Source organism: Carcharhinus amblyrhynchos, chromosome 11 (genome assembly GCF_965287045.1).
Source record: "Carcharhinus amblyrhynchos chromosome 11, sCarAmb.v2.hapA, whole genome shotgun sequence".
In the NCBI taxonomy this organism is placed as follows: Eukaryota; Metazoa; Chordata; class Chondrichthyes; order Carcharhiniformes; family Carcharhinidae; genus Carcharhinus; species Carcharhinus amblyrhynchos.
The window spans coordinates 7,412,612-7,426,742 of NC_137334.1; positions in this window are offsets into that span (position 1 = coordinate 7,412,612).

A 14,131-nucleotide genomic window follows, 5' to 3' on the forward strand; every position below is an offset into this window, starting at 1 on the left:
CCTCCACTATCAAAGTCGTGGATGTTAACAAGGACAAGAAACATCCATAAAAACAGTGTGGCTAAAAACAGGTTAGAGGCTGGGAATTCTACATTCTTCAAAGCCTGCCCAATATCTACAATTCAAGAGCATTCTTTAATAATCTCCACGTGCCTGAATGAGTGCACCTCCAACAACACTCAAGAGGCTTGACACCATCCAAGACAAACCAACCCATTGGATCAACATTCCAACCAGCTTCTTAAATGTTCACTCCATCTTCCACCAGGGTGTGTTGGGAGCAGTATATAACATCTATACAATACACTGCATCAACTCACATGGGATCCTTCCTGTGACTTTCCACCTAGAAAGACAAGGATAGCAGATGCATGGTAACAACAGCTCTTTCAAGTTCCACTCCAAGTCATACACCACCCTGACCTGGAACTATATTGCTGCTCCTTCACAGTTGCTGGGTCAAAAACCTAGAACTCAGATCCTAACTGCACTGTAGGTGGCACTTCCACAATCTGCAGCAGTTATACCAGTGCCTAGGAGAGTTACTCAGTGACCACATATCTCACTAAATAATCCCAATGTCCAGCATAGTCAAACTCTGGAACTCCAGTTTCCTTCGCAGTTTGAAGATATTCAGGTGAAACTCTTGGAAATGTTTGAGTTCAAATTTAAAAATGTATTTGCAAAATACCTTTTTTTGCAAGAATTACAAAAAAACAGGTTCACCAATTTTGAGATACCTGAAGTCTTGAAAACTCAGGGACTCGAACTCCCTTCAAAGAATTTTCCCTTTGATGGCGGTTAATTAAAGTTAACAGCTGGGGTGAATGTTACCATCACCAGCTGCAGCTTTGAAGTTGGGAGCGTTTGTAAAATGCAGCGTGTGGCCTGCCTCTGTCTACCCGCTCACTCCCTACCTATCTCCCATTACACTGGGTCAGTGGAGTTGTTCGCCCTTAAACCTATTGAAGTCCTTAAGTAGCCAATCCATTTATGCGCCTCATCCCAAACCTGCCACTATTTTGCTTGCAGCAGAGGAAGGTTCATACCACATGGATAGCCTGGCACCTGATCTGAATTAATTTATTCTTACCACATGTATTCATATACAATAAAAAGTATAGTTTCACGGCTAGGGTGCAGAGAAGGATCAACTTAACATGAAGTAGGTCCATTCAAAGTCTGATGGCAGCACCCGTTCTTGAGTCGGTTGGTATGTGTCCTCAGCCTATTGTATCTTTTTCCCAATGGAAGAAGATGAAAGAGAGTATGTCCGTGGTGCATGGGGTCCTTGATTATGCTGGCTGCTTTTTCTGAGGCAGTGGGAAGTGTGGACAGAATCAATGGATGGGAGGCTGGTTTATACAATGGACTAAGCTTCGTTCATGACCCCAGCTTCGTTCACAACCTTTCGTAGTTTATGGTGGTCTTGAGCAGAGGAGGAGCCATACCAAGCTATGATACAACCAGAAAGAATTCTTTCTATGTGCACCTGTAAAAGTTGATGACAATCATAGCTGACATGCCAAATTTCCTTAGTCTTGTGACAAAGTAGAGGCGTTGGTACGCTTTCTGAACTATAGTGTCGGCTTGTGGGGACCAGGCAGGTTGTTGATGATCTGGACACCTAAAATCTTAAAGCTCTTGACCCTTTTTACTTCATCTGCACTGATGTAGACAGGGACCTGGAGGAGGTGCAGTTGACATTAGGAGGTCATGTGATAACATCTTCCTTAAAATGTCCAATCATAGAATCCCTACAGTGCAGAAAGAGACCGGTCAGCCCATCAAGACTGCACCAATGCTCCAGTAGAGCATTTTTTAACCTGGCCCACCCCCCAGCCCTATACCCCTAATCCTACACATTTATCCTGCTAATCCCCCTGACCTAAACATCTTTGGACTCTTGAGCAGCAATTTAGCATGGCCACTCCACCTAACCTGCACATCCTTGGTAGGAAGCTTGAGCACCTGGAGGAAACAGCCGTAGGGAGAACGTGCAAAATCCACACAGTCACCTAAGACCAGAATCAAACCTGGGTCCCTGGTGTTGTGAGGCAGTTGTACTAACCATCTGCCACTGTGCCGCCCCAAAGTCAGAGTTGGCAACCATGCTAAGGCACCCATTTATTGAAAACAGTGAACAAGGAAAAAGTATCTGATACACATGATAAATAAAACTGGGATTCTTTACCAAACTGATGAACAGCCAATAGATTTTAGGAGACTAATTTCAGCTCGATGAAAACCCAAACCTTCTGCTTCAGAAGGTTAGGGGGCATGGAGTTGGGGGTAAGGTGTTACCGTGGATAGAGGATTTGTTGTCTAATAGGAAGCAGAGAGTTGGTATCAATGGGTGCTATTCTGATTGGCGGTTGGTGACTAGTGGAGTGCCGCAGGGATTGGTGCTGGGGCCTCAACTATTTACCATTTATATAGATGACCTGGAGGAGGGGGCTGAGTGTAGGGTGTCGAAATTTGCTGATGACATGAAGATAAGTGGAAAAGCAAATTGTGCGGAGGGTGTGGAAAGTCTGCAGAGGGATCTAGATAGGCTGAGTGAGTGGGCGAGGACCTGGCAGATGGAGTACAATGTTAGCAAGTGTGAGGTTATCCACTTTGGCAGGAATAATAGTAGGAGGGATTTAAAGGGCGAAAAGCTGCAGCATGCTACGGTGCAGAGGGACCTGGGGGTCCTTGTGCATGAGTCGCAAAAACCCAGTCTGCAGGTGCAGCAGGTGATCAAGAAGGTGAATGGGATGCTGGCCTTTATAGCGAGGGGGATAGAATATAAAAGCAGGGAGGTCTTGCTGCAACTGTACAAGGCACTGGTGAGGCCGCAGCTGGACTACTATGTGCAGTTTTGGTCGCCACACTTGCGCAAGGATATTTTGGCCTTGGAGGGAGTGCAGAGGAGATTCACTAGACTGATACCGGAGATGAGGGGGTTGGACTATGAAGAGACGCTGAATAGACTGGGTCTGTACTCGTTGGAGTTTAGAAGGATGAGGGGGGATCTTATAGAGACGTATAAGATAATGAAGGGGATGGATAGGGTAGAGGTAGAGAGATTCTTCCCACTCAGAAAGGACAGCAGGATTAGAGGGCACAGCCTCAAGATAAGGGGGGAGCAGTTTAGAACGGAGTTGAGGAGGAACTTCTTCACTCAAAGGATGGTGAATCTCTGGAATTCTCTGCCTGTTGAAGTGGTGGAGGCTACCTCGCTAAATATATTTAAGACACAGGTAGATAGATTTTTGGTCGGCAAGGGGATTAAGGGTTATGGGGAGAAAGCGGGAAAGTGGAACTGAGCCACTTCAGATCAGCCATGATCTTATTGAATGGCGGGGCAGGCTCGAAGGGCTAGATGGCCTACTCCTACTCCTATTTCTTATGTTCTTATGTTCAAAGCTCATGCTTGGAAAGCCCATACAGGAATCCTGCCTCAGTCAAGACTTTACCTCTCAGTAAGAAGTGAAAATATCCCTCTCTGTCATCACCACAGTCATTGGTTAAATCAGCAGCACAGATAGTGGCAGCAAGGCAGCCTCACACAGAAACTGATCAAGAAAAAACCTGACCAGGACTGTATTATAAATATGATATGGAAATGCCAGCGTTGGACTGGTATGGGCACAGTAAGAAGTCTCACAATATCAGGTTAAAGTCCTACAGGTTTAGTTGGAATCACAAACTTTTGGAGTGTTGCTCCTACACCAGGTGAGTGGTCAGCTAGGTTTCACAAACACAGCAAATAGAGACAGAGACACAATTGCAAGACAATGGTTGGAATGCAAATCACTGAGCAGAAACTGATAGCCATATTCCCCATGCATGAGGATGGCTTCAATCGAGATTTTGGGTTTATATCACATTACGTGTAACCCACACCATTTGGCCTGAACTTGCAAGCTCCTACTAACCATCCGGGCTTGAGATAATTCACACCTCCTTAACCTGTCATTATCTCCCTCTCCACTCACACTGTCTGTACTTGTAAAGACTTGATTACTTGAAAAGACTCACATTCAAACCATTATCTTGGCACTAATAACAACTTTATATTTCTTTAGGAAACCTACAATGCAACAAACATTTAAAAATTTCCCCTTTAATTGGCCTCATAATTCCATTGATACTGGCTTCCAAACAAACGATGAGAGTGGAGATCCCAGTGAGAGTAGTTAATTCATCAAGTACAGTAATTTTTGACGTATTGTTGATGATTTTATTGACAATTTTCTTTTTCATTTCAAGCTTATTTATTATCTTTTTATTAGTATCATAAGTTGGCTTACATTAACACTACAATGAAGTTACAATGAAAATCCTCTAGTCGCCATACTCCAGCTCCTGTTCAGGTACACTGAGGAAGAATTTAGCATGGCCACTGCACGTAACCAGCACATCTTTCGGACTGTGGGAGGAAACCAGAGGCCCTGGAGGAAACCCACACAGACATGGGGAGAATGTGCAGAGTCCATACAGACAGTGACCCAAGCCAGGAATCGAACCCGGGTCCCTGGTGCTGTGAGGCAGCAGTGCCAACCACTGTGCCACCCTGGGTTTATGTTTGATTATGTCTACACAGACTATGCAAGAAATACCTCATTTCAATTCCATTGATTTGCTGTAGGTCAGTGAGGCTCTTGTGATCACTTGTTTTGATTTGTCGACTTGTTTTGGCAATGTAATAAGCTGTACGGAATACAGAAGTGGTAGTTTCAAATACCACTTGTTCACTTTTGGCATTCAGGTTAAGAAGAGTTTCATTCTTATCCGTGGTTTGAATTTTTCCTAGTCTCATATGACGTGCAGATTTCTTGTGTTGATTTATTTTTTCAGGGGCTCCTCTCCTACAGCTCTTCTCTCTTCTTTCTGGATGAGAATATTTCACGAGAGGCCAAGTTTCGAGCGATGTTAACTCCTTTCTGAATACAGTTTCAGATTGGAGATGTCATGATATGCCGTGCACCAATGTTTACCACCCGAAACAAAGATTCAGTAATTTTTATTTTTGAACTCCTCAAATGCCATTTTTGATCACACAGCAGGGTATGGCTGAGCCTCAGTCCCCTTACATGGCAGTTCAGCAGATTCTGTCTGTGGCAGCTCACTTGCCTAAGCTGTAAGTGTCAATGTTTATTTCCCAGTGCATGATTTTATAGAAGCACGGAATCCCCACAGTGCAGAAGGAGACCATTTGGCCCATTGAGCCTGTGGCAACAACAATCCCATCCTATCCCCATCACGCCATGTATTTACCCTGTTAATCCCCCGACACTAAAGGGCAAATTACCATGGGCAATCAACCTAACCCGCACATCTATGTTATCTGCGAGTTTTTGGCGTGTATATTATTGCTTTTTGAAATGTTTGTGGTTCATTCAAACCACCCATGACAATAATCCAGTTGTGGTGTACCAATAACTAAAGACAATTTATTAAAGAAAAGACAAATATAGACGAACAGAACTATAATTATATAGGACACACAAACACGCTACACACAGTTTTATCGAGAAATTCCCCCTCTTACAAACTATATCCCCAATAACTGAACTCAGTAAGACTTCCCCATTCCCCAAACAAAATTTACCCCAAACAAATCCATAAATTAGATTCAGATTATATCTTTTCAGCTTGTTGCTGTTCTATTGGTCTATTCTTGTTCCTACTCATGGTCATTGTTAAATCCCTTTAGTTAACCATAGAAGGATCAGATTTCCCAGGGAGATTTTAGTTGTTGTATAGAATATTGATTCATCGAAAAATAGTTTGTTAAATATTCTTCTATGTTTACCTACCATCATTGCTTTTAATTTAATTTCTCAATCAACTTTAACCAATTTGCCCCTCACATCCATGCTCTATTTATTGTAAATACTTTGGTTTAGTTTAGTTAAAACCAGACAGTTAAAAGGTATAAGAAGAGAGGTGAGGATTGTCTTAAGTGTTCTTGCTCCCTGTCAATGTAAAAGTGGAGGGATAATTTAAGTCTGGCTATTTTCTTTAATTTTGCCATCTCTTTTACTCTCCACAAAGACTGATGTACTGGGATATCCCATGCAACGGGATAATGCATGTGAGTAAGCCAAGATAATAGAATCATAGAATCCCTACAGTGCAGAAGGAGGCCATTCAGCTCATTGAGTCTGCACTGACAACAATCCCACCCAGGGCCTAACCCTTGAAACCCCACGTAATCCCCCTGACACTGAGGGGTAATCCCACCCAGACTTTATTTACCCTGCTAATCTCTCTAACCTACACATCTTGGGACACTCAGGGGTAATTTAGTATGGCCAGTCCACCTAATCATAATGAATGTAGTGGGTTAGCATAGCTGTTCTCACTCAGGGGATTTCCCATGGGATAGTGATCCAAGTCTGAAATCCAGTTCTCCACTCCCTACCCAAGGGCACTGAGGTCAGTCATGATGCCCACGCTAATGCCTGAGTCAAGGCCGGTTAACCACACAGACTGTGAACTAAACCTGAGCCATGCCTAGTCTGTATGATTCACCTCCTCACTGCCTTAAGCAGCTGAGACAGCTTATCATATTACAGTTCAAAGTGAAATTGGAAACTGATTCTAAGGTGTTACGTTTTTCAGAAGCAACCCTTTCAGAACCAAGCATTGCTTTCAAATTAACATTGTGCTTATTAAATCAGTAATCAGGATCAATGAGTAATTTTCCAATCTTCCCTGTTTTTGTCACCTCACACTCTAGCTATTTATTGCAAACCACGCTATTCAATCATCAGGATCTTTATAGTGGAGCGCAATCATATGATTTATTTCTTTTTTTATAAGATTGTGTTCAGTTGTGATGACCCACACAACAGAACAGCCTGCCTTGACAGTCAGGCACTTTTCTCAATCTTCAGGATGTTTCAAAGCGTTTTAGGCCAATAATGTAGCATCAGGAATGTGGTAGGAAACTTGAACAGAGCAAACTCCCGCAAACAACGATGTTGGCTGAGGGATAAGTATTGACCAAGACACTGGGGATAATTCCACTGAGGAGTGGGATTTTTTTTACACCCTTCTGAAAGAGGAGATGAGGCCTGAAATCGACATCTCAGTCAAAAGATGGCCCCGTATAGCATTTCCTCGGTGCTATACTGAAACTCAGTTTGGGAAAATCTAAAACTAGAGGGTCACTGTTTAAAAATAAGGCAGAGAGGAGGATAAAAACTTCCTTTCAAAATATCTTTAAGGCAGAAGTACATAGAGTCTTCTTAAGCAGGGATGAAAGGTTATTGGGAATGCAGAGCTGATGTTGCAGTTAGATCAGCCATAAGGGGCTGAATGGCCTACTCCTCCTAATTCTTATGTTCATATATAGTAAGTGTGTTTTTCCACACTGAGATCATCTTGGATACATCTGTGCTGGATCTACTCAATTTTCCGATGATCTCTTTGGTAATAGAACATAGAACATAGAACATTACAGCGCAGAACAGGCCCTTCGGCCCACGATGTTGCGCCGACCAGTTACAAAAACAATGACCCACTAGCCTATACCAATCCCTTTTCGTCCATAAACCTATCCAGAGATCTCTTAAACGCCCCCAAACTAGACGCATTTACAACTGCAGCAGGCAGGGCATTCCAATCCCTCACCACCCGCTGGGTAAAGAACCTACCCCTGACATCCGTCCTGTAGCTACCCCCCCTTAATTTAAAGCCATGCCCCCTCGTGCTAGCTTTCTCCATCCGAGGAAAAAGGCTATCACTATCCACCCTATCTAAACCTCTAATCATCTTATATGTTTCAATAAGATCCCCTCTTAGCCGCCTTCTTTCCAACGAAAACAACCCTAGATCCCTCAGTCTCTCCTCATAGGACCTCCCCACCATACCAGGCAACATCCTAGTAAACCTCCTCTGCACCCTCTCCAACGCCTCCACATCCTTCTTGTAATGCGGGGACCAGAACTGCACACAGTACTCCAAGTGCGGCCGCACCAGAGTAGTGTACAGTTGCAACATTACACTGCGACTCCTAAATTCAATCCCCCTACCAATAAACGCCAAGACACCGTACGCCTTCTTGACAACCTTATCTACTTGATTCCCAACTTTCAGGGATCTATGTACACACACACCTAGATCCCTCTGTTCATCCACACTATTCAAAGTCCTCCCGTTAGCCCTATACTCGACACATCTGTTGCTCCTACCAAAGTGAATTACCTCACACTTCTCCGCATTAAATTCCATCCGCCACCTCTCGGCCCAGCTCTGCAACCTATCTAAGTCTCCCTGCAGACTATGACACCCTTCCTCACAATCTACCACACCTCCAACTTTGGTGTCATCAGCAAATTTACTAATCCACCCAACTATACCCTCATCCAGATCATTAATAAAAATTACAAACAACAGTGGCCCCAAAACAGATCCCTGAGGCACACCACTCGTAACTGCACTCCATGATGAATATTTACCATCCACCACCACCCTCTGTCTCCTATCTGATAGCCAATTCCTGATCCAACTTCCTAGATTACCCACAATCCCATACATCTGCATTTTCTGCAGAAGCCTACCATGGTGAACCTTATCGAACGCCTTACTAAAATCCATGTATACCACGTCAACTGCCTTACCCCCATCCACCTCTTTGGTCACCTTCTCAAAAAACTCAATAAGGTTAGTAAGGCACGACCTACCCGCTACAAAACCATGCTGACTATTTCTAATCAATTCATTACACTCCAAATAACTATAAATCCTATCCCTAATAATTTTTTCTAAAACCTTGCCCACAACAGAAGTAAGACTCACCGGTCTATAATTCCCGGCAAAGTCTCTGTTCCCCTTCTTAAACAATGGGACAACATTCGCTATCCTCCAATCCTCCGGGACTACACCAGAGACCAATGACGACCTGAAGATCTGAGCCAGAGGCTCTGCAATCACCTCTCTAGCCTCCCAGAGAATCCTAGGGTAGATCCCATCCGGACCAGGGGACTTATCTATTTTCAGCCCCTCAAGAATTTCCAGCACATCCTCTTTATCAACCGTAATACTGTCTATTTTACACCCCTGCAACCCAATGTCCTCCTCAGCTATATTCATGTCCCCCTGCGTGAACACCGAAGAGAAATATTGGTTCAATACTTCTCCAATCTCCTCCGGTTCCACACACAACTTCCCCCTGCTGTCTGTAACTGGCCCTAATCTTGCCCTGACCAACCTTCTGTTCTTGACATACCTATAGAACGCCTTAGGATTCTCCTTAATCCTATCAGCCAAAGTCTTCTCATGTCCTCTTTTAGCCCTTCTCAACTCACTCTTCAACTCCCTCCTAGCCAATCTAAAGCTTTCTAGTGCACTATCTGAGCCCTCCAATCTCATCCGAACATAAGCCTCCTTTTTCTTTTTAACCATCGACTCAACTCTTTTAGTGCACCACGGTTCCCTAGATCTACCAAATCCACCATGCCTGACAGGGACATACCTATCAAGGACTCGCAGTAGCTGCTCCTTGAAAAAACTCCACATTTCAGACGTTCCCAGTCCCTGTAATCCCCTAATCCAATCCATGCTTCCTAATTCACTCCTGATAGCCTCATAATCGCCCTTACCCCAGCTAAAATTGCTGACCCGAGGTTCATGCCTATCTCTTCCCATCACTAAGGTGAACGTAACCGAATTGTGGTCACTATCACCAAATGTGGTCACTATCACCAAAATTTTCGCCACTACCTTGGCCTTTCCATTTGACTGTGGATAGTGTGTGGACGATGTCTTATGCTGAATCTTCCAATCATTTGTGACATGTCTGAATTCTACAGTGAAGGCCATTGTCACTCATCACACTGTCAGGAATGTCATGTTGATGAAGTGTGCCATCACCTTCTCCTCATCTCACTGGCAATTATTGACGTCAGCTTCTCTACTCCTGGTAGTCCGAATAGTCGTTGACTGCAGCAAGATGATCAGTTCTGAAGAGAGTGAAAAGGTCAAACTCCAAGCTTCATCCATGGTCTGTTTGGGAAGTCCTCAGGCATTTAGCTTGCTTAGCTTGATGTTCATTACACGCACTGCACTGGCTGCTGTGGGCCTTCACCTAATTGCTCATGTTGACCAGCAGAGCACTTGACTTGCTTTCCTCAGGCTAGAATCAATTCCTTGATGGCTTGCATGGATGTGCATCAGCATCTCATTTCTCATCTCTTTTGGGTGGCACAGTGGTTAGCACTGCTGCCTCACAGCTCCAGGGACCCAGGTTCAATTCCAGCCTCAGGTCACTGTATGGAGTTTGTACATTCTCCCCATGTCTGCGTGGGTTTCCTCCAGGTACTCCGGTTTCTTTCTGCCATCCAAAGATGTGCGGGTTATGTTGATTGGCCATGGTAAATTGCCCCTTAGTGTCGGGGGGGTTATCAGGATAAAGATATGAGGTTACGGGGATAGGGCTTGAGGGTGGGGTTGTTGTCAGCGCAGGTTCGATGGACTGAATGGCCTCCTTCTGCTCCTTAGGGATTCTATGATAGGGATATTGGGGCAAATTTTCTTGCTCCACCCGCCACAGGAATCGTATCAGGTGAGGAGCGAACTACAGACCTTGGGCGGGATTTCCTGGTTTTGGGGCAAACGACGCCGGAGAATCCAGCCCAATGACTCTAGTTCCTTTGCACAAGATGCCATCTTAGGCAACCACTTCATCTCTGTCTGCCCAATACTCCCTTCCAGCAGCAGGAGCCCCCTGGATGGTTTCAGGCCATCCTTTCAACACTATTTCCTGTAGCATTTGGAGTGTTGCACGTCACTGTGTCATTTGCTTGCTCTGAGCTGGATGCTTGTCTGTTAGATTCAACAGGGGAGAATTATCCGCCATGGGAATTGTAGCAGGTGGTGGGGGGGCTGGACCATGCAAATATCCGTTGACCTCAGGCAGGAGTTCCTGGTTTTGGGGTGTGCACGGTTGGACAATCTCAACCAATGTCTCTGCTGGATTGCTGACTTCCAGAGCATGTTGTGGCATTGCTTCTCACTGAATCTGGAACAGATCATACTGTGTACTTGCTTCAGTAACTTCCTTCTGAGGGAGCTTGGCTCTGGACATCCGGCATGTCAGTGATATACATCTTTCACTTCTGATACCATATTTCGTGTGGTGGGAAAAACAGCTTCTGCACAAAGCCTTTGTTTCATTTGAGATAGCCACAGCAGTCACATGACTAGGGCAAGCCACAGTGCACAAGAGGGAGCAGTGCGCAAAGGCATTCCTCCAAACACTGATTTGTGTCAGTTGGTCTTGGTCATAGATGTGATAGTTACAATTGGCTTCAATGCTTTAGCCCAGGTTAAAGAAAATTAGCCTGATGTCTTCTCAGGGCTGTAACATGAGCTGCACTTCATTCATTCCTCCAACAGCCCAGTCACAAAGAGCACTGGAATTGGATTGCTGCCTTTCAGTACAACTTGACCAAGTACAAACCCAACAACTTTGAAACAAGCAGAATCTACAACAGAACAGTAACATCGTTCCACGCTTGTGCATCTGATGCTGCATATTTGCTTCTTTAAAGTATGCTGGAAGAAGTTTGAAGCCAGTTTATTTTTTTTTGAACAAGTCCAAAACAGTGTACATTTGAGAGTTTAGAGTGTAGATATCTGAAGAATACAGCTACCAATTGCAGAGTGAAGGGAATCGGGGATGTGCACGACGCCAGAATTGGAGGATTGCAGAGATCTCAGGGAATTGTGGAGTTGAAGGAGATCACAGTGGTAAGGAAGGGTGAGGTAATGGAAGGATTTGAAAACAAGGATGAGAATTTTTAATATGCAATGTTGGGCAATGATGGGTGAATGGGACTTGGTACGAGTTAGGATACAGACAGCAGAAATTTGGCATAGCTTGAGTTTATGCAGGATGTAAGATGGAAGGCTAGCCAGAGCAACATTAGAATAGGCAGCTGTACTGGCACTGTGCCCTTTTACTCCAATAGCATCCTTCTTAGTCACCATTAACTCCAAAGTATTAGCCTTTGTATATCCAGTCCTGCATTTAGTCCCAACCATCCATCATCTCCATTCATGCTGGGTCCCAATGCATCATCATATTCAATTTAAAATCCATGTCTCCACCTTCAAACCTTTCCACAGCCTTGGCCCACTCTACATCTTTTGTGAACTTGCTCCCATTCACCATATTCCTTGATTCTCCTATATGGATCTTAGTGGCTACCCTTCGCCCGTCTGTTGATAGCACGGCCTCTCCAGAACATCTTCTGTGAACCCTCTGCCTCCCCATTCTTTTCTTTGTCCTTATAAACATTCACACAACCCATTTTGTGGACCACACTTTTCATCAGCTGGTCTCAACTCTCTTGCATTACCTTCTACCATCTCAATTTTATAGTTTCTTCTCTCTCTTCACTCTGTAAATCACCCATCATAATGCACTAAATGGTCTCCTTCAAGAGAAGCTACTCCATGTCAAATTTGCTCATGGCTCAGATAGTAATCCAGAAGTTATTATGTTTGTGGTTCTGCTTTGATATTTAGCTCATACATCGTTAGCAGAATCTCTTTCTTAGTCTTAGCCATGTTGTTGGTAGCCACATGGAGCATGACATCTGGATCTTTCCCCTGCCAGTTCCCCTCCAGCACCAAGTAGATGTCCTTAATCCTGGCACCAGGCTGGCAACACAGCTTTCAGGCTTCACATTTACTTCCCCTCCCAGTTCTGTAATTTCCTTCAATCTCACAACATTCCAAAATATTGGCACAAATCCTTTAATTATGACCTTTTGTGTTTTCCCGGTTATAATTGCCCCACCATTGGTGGCTGTGCCTTCAATTGCCCAGGCCTCATCCTCTGGAATTCCCTCTCTGCCTGTCTACCTCTTCACTCAGAGTTGTGAGTCTTTGTAATTCTTTCCTCTAAAGGATTTAGGGAGGAACTTTAAGAGTATGACACCTCGGTGGCTGAAGGCACTGTCTCCATTGTGGGCAAAGGAAAAGGGGAAGAAGAATCAGAAGAAGAAAGATTTCCATGGAATTAGTTGCTGGGAAGGAGAGAGTTGGGCGAATGGAAGGTGTTCCTGAACTGTAGGATGTCACAGATTATATTATGAAACAAGGATAAGAATTTGAAGTATTAATGGACTACTAGTCAACATAGATCATCATAGAATCCCTACAGTGCAGAAGGAGGCCATTCGGCCCATCAAGTCTGCACCAACAACAATCCCATCCAGATCCTATCCCCATAACTGCGTGTATTTACCCTGGTAATCCACATATTTACCTTGTTAATCCCTCCCAACACTAAGGGTCAATTTAGCGTGGCCAATCCACCTAACCTGCAAATTTTTGGAGTGTGGGAGGAAACTGGATCCCGTGGAGGAAACCCACACATATACAGAGAGAACGTGAAAACATCACACAGTCACCCGAGGCAGGAATTGAACCCGGGTCCCTGGCGCTGTGAGGCTGCCATGCTAACCACTGTGCCACCGTGCTGCTCCAATTACTTGAATGTGTGTGGATCTGGATAGGAAATCGATATTGAAATTTCCAGCAAATGGAGAATGGAAGAATAGCCAGGGGAACATTTGAATAATTGAGCCTGGAGAATGGCAGAGGGCAGAGACATACATATCAGCAGCTTATCAGACTGTGAGATTAGCTCTGAGCTGAACCATCTGATTGAACCTGAGATAGTGATGAAGTGGATGAAATTGCTGGCAGAGACAGACTTTATAGTGGAGCCAAAGATAATGGGTGAGATTGTCTGGCCTCTCAGCCATGTGTTTCCCTCCAGTGGAACGTGGCGTGTTGTTTGCTAGTGGTGGGATTCTCCAGTCCAGCCGTTGTCAATGGGAATTTCCATCAACATCAGCCCATGCTGACAGGAAACCCGCAGGCAGGGTTCTGCTGCTGGCAGGACTGGAGAATCCCACCTGTGTGAACAGCCAGAGAATTCTAGCAATGACTTTGTCTTCCAAATCCCTATCTGAAGTAAATTTCTGCTCATCAAAGATTTGGGGCAGAATTTTCCTGTCCTGAACGACACGGGAATCGTTGAGGGTGGGACACGGACCATGCAAAAGGCCGTTGACCTTGGGTGGGATTTTCCGTTCTTGGAGTGAGCGCGGCTGGAAAA